Source organism: Orbicella faveolata, unplaced genomic scaffold (assembly GCF_042242905.1).
Source record: "Orbicella faveolata isolate gen_17 unplaced genomic scaffold, um_ofav_v1 contig_15, whole genome shotgun sequence".
NCBI classification, from domain to species: Eukaryota; Metazoa; Cnidaria; class Anthozoa; order Scleractinia; family Merulinidae; genus Orbicella; species Orbicella faveolata.
The window spans coordinates 8005954-8010000 of record NW_028301542.1 but is presented as its reverse complement, the minus strand read 5'-3'; positions in this window follow the sequence as shown (position 1 = coordinate 8010000).

Here is a 4047-nt window from a genome sequence, read left to right as displayed (position 1 = left end):
AAATCGTTCCATATTGCGACTGCGTGAGAAATTTTATTTTTAATTAAGGTCTACCCGGGAAACATTTGGAAAATTGAAGGCAATTTTTAGGGATCCAAAGGGGGGATCCTAACTGCGGGATCCTAACTGCGATCCTAACTGTACCAATAGTTTATCCCGGAGCCCGTGGAACAAAATTAGCACGATTTCAAAGATCCTGAAGATGGTTTTTGGGGAGGAAAACAATTCAGAAGGTATCTTAAGTAATTATGAGAGTAATTTCCTAAATTATGTAGAAATTCGAAGCGAGAATTGTAGGTAAACGAACGTTCGTGTCTCTTCGCATGGGTTCCTAATACAAAGACATGCTCGAATGCGACAAAATACTCTTCAAATGAAGAATTTACGTTTAGAATATCTCGCTTTGATATTGATTTACGTGTAAACACGTAACATTCTCATGAAATCCATTTATGATATAAAGAGTATTGTATGGTAATGCACTTTAAAATATTTGGTAACAAGAAAAGAAAGAACACTTTCAGATTTAATTGTCTTAGGAGTGGACAAGAGACCCCCGCACTGGGGGTCGTCATGGTGTGCCAAGATTCATAGCACTTTCTAACGTGACAATTACGTTGTAGTGATAAACTTTTAAATTCAAGGACATGGTCATGAGACAATGAATGATTTACAATCCTGTATACTTTGGCCACTGTTTAAACGTTCTTTTTATGTTGTTTATGGGTGAAGTGAATGCATGATGAAGTGATGGTTACTCTAATATTTGATCATAGCAGTTTGATAGTGCAGTAAACTACAGTGTCCATTGATCAGTAGTGTCTGTGCATGACAATAGCTATTTTTCTTCCCTTGAGGTTGTTATCATCACGCATATTCCAAGACTAAGAGGTACTTCATCTTTGTTTATAACATATCTTGTCGCTAATCCAAGACCAACCGGATTAATTTCAAGTGCAGCAAACGACTATTGATGATCATCTTCGTGCTCAAGTGAATTTACTGTTGACAAATACGATATGCTTGACTGAGTTGTAGAGAAAGAAAATCTTCTCGATACATCGAGGAAGTCCATCTAGAAACGAAATGGAACCTTTTATCGGATGTTTAGGATAACTTAGATTTCAAAGCCGTTGTCAACAGTATTTGTAATGAATGCTTTAACTTGCTGCCTGCTCGGGCATTACAATGTACCTTGAGTCTTGTCGTGGAAAATGTTGAATTCATAATTTGGTCAACAGCTTCATTGACACAAATATGATTTTATCTTATTCATCTCGATTAACATTATGAAACATAAGACGAAGTCTTTGCAAACATTAAATTCCTTTTTAGAACGGAAATCATCAATTGCGGCACTTGAAATTAACCCGGATGGTGCTGGATTAACGACAATATGTGTTATCAACAGAGATAAAATAACTCTTCGCTAAGGCATATATATCCAAGATGGCAACCATCTCAAGTGTATCACATATTAGAGGAACCATCCCCTAGATTCCCGTTAATCCGGTCACCAACGGGCCACAAAAATCTGGCTGTGTTAACGGGGTAGCCGTATTAAAAGGGTTTTTCAAATGAAAAAAAGAAAAAAAAAGAAATAATAATAATAATAATAATAATAATAATAATAATAATAATAATAACAATAATAACCAGCTACTGTGACAGAAAACCAAACAGCGACTATACTTTGGGAGATGCCAATCCAAACCAACAAAGAGATAAAAGCAAACAGACCAGACATAGTGGTGAAAGACAAGAAGGAAAGAACCTGTCTGCTTATCGATATGTCCATCCCCACAGAAAGGAACACCCCCTTGAAAACGATGGAAAAACTCACAAAGTACAAAGATCTTGAGATTGAAATCGAGAAAACGTGGGGAATGAAAACAACAACTGTCCCAGTGATCATTGGAGCTTTCGGGCTTGTCAAGAAGGGAACAGAAAACTACATTGGCAAGATCCCAGGCAATATTAGAGGCAGAGCTACAGAAGAGCGTTCTCCCAGGAACTGCTCACATACTTAGGAGGACCCTATCCATCAAGTAATCCAGCATTGAGACTTATGAATGCCCTAGGCTCACGGATTGAACTCGGCACCATAAGTTAAAAGCGGCAAGACTTTAATAATAATAATAATAATAATAATAATAATAATAATAATGATAATAATAATAATGACTGAGCTTTTGTTCGGGCCAGAATATAGTGCCCATAATAACGAGGTGGCCGTATTAACGGGCTGACCGCAAGGCGAGGGTTCCTACTAGATTTTCTAACGAACATTTAAGTCAAAAGAACGAAACAGTCTTGTATAAATTAAGTCATTTAATCAGATGTTAAGCTAGCCGATCATGACTTTCTCCTGTTACAAAATATTACGTTATCGTAATTCTTACGATTTCACTTGCGAAAATAGTGGACATCCCTAACCGACTGACTGTTTTACTAGCACTTGGACACCCGTTTACTTCGCGTTCACTTTTCAGGGGAATCGTAAGCCAAGGACCGGGGGTGGGCACTGCCATATATAGGCTACATAGGTATTTGCCGCTGTGAAGGGTATGGTTTTCAAGCAGTTTACTGTAGGATAGGGTATATAAATCAGAGCGTTTGGGTCTAAAATAGGGTATTATTTTTCACAAAACTGACTAGTTGGTTGAAGATTTTATCTAGACTAAGGAAACCAGGAGCTGCCAGTCAAAAATATAAAAAAATCAAATCGGCAAGTTTAAATTTACGCAAATCAGCCTCAACAGTGTCGATAGATGGAGGGATTTGGGGAGTTTACTCTAGTATAGGGTAGCAAAATTCAGCTGAACTAGCTCTGGTATAGGCTAAGGGCTCCAGGGTCCCAGCGGCACATTCCCACCCAAAAGTTCCCAAAGTACCCCCGGGCCAAGGACACCCAACATTCCAGAAACGCTTCTAGTGTTCACTGTTTGCATTGTAAGATCGAGGGTGACTCAATTATCTTGTTTGTCCTGAAAGCTACTTGATAAACTTATTAGTGTTAACAGCTCTGTGCAGAGCAGTTTAGTCGTAAAAATGACTGCGTTTTTGATGCCATATTTTGACCCTTTCTTAAACAAAACATTTGAAGGTTAACACTAGCTAAATGAAGTGTATCAGTAATATACGTTATTATAGAGCATTACAGAAGTTATTTAAGTTATTATTTCATTAAACTGCATAATAACTTCTAAGAAGGAATGTATCTCTGCTCTAATATTTCAACTCTTCGTGTAACGAAAAAAAAACGCTGACCTCTATTTTTTTCCAAATTTTTGCTTCCATGTAAAAACAAAATGATAACTTGATTGATAACAAACCCAAAATATGTCCAAATTAGAGATTATGATTGATTGATTGATTGATTGATCGATCGATCGATTGATTATGACGGTGAAAACAGGCACATCTTACATTGTGACAATAACGCCCCGTTAATACTACGTGAAATTATGTTTCTTTTGCAAAGAGAACAAATTTGTCAAAAGAAGCCATTTTTATACCGTTTTTTTGTGTCAGGCGAGAAATTCCTTTTCTGCTTGACAGCTATCCTTTTTGGACTCATCAAACTTCTCAAACGTACATGACGGTGTCATTTTCTCGCCAATTGTCTGACCTACAGATGGCGAGGACACACATCATCGCATGTGTGGTAAGCGCCCTGTTGGAAACGAATGGGTGAGTTGTCAAATCGTTATCGTCGCTCTTCCTTCTTCGCCCAAAATAGAAAAAGAAAAAAAAAAAGAAAAGAAAAGAAAGAAACATCATCAAACTTAAAATATTCATTTTGTTAACAAATAGTTTCTCTAGACCTACATGTACCTCTCCAGGCGATATTTCGAAATAGCAACTTTTAATCAAGGGCCAAGGACTTTCAACATTCTAGAAATACTTCTGGTGTACACTGTTGTAAAACTGTAAGATCATGGACGAGAGAATTGATGAGATTATCTTGTTTCCTTTGGACTACCTGTACTCGGTAAACTTACTAATGTTTACCAGCTATGTTGAGAGCAGTTTGGTGATAAAATG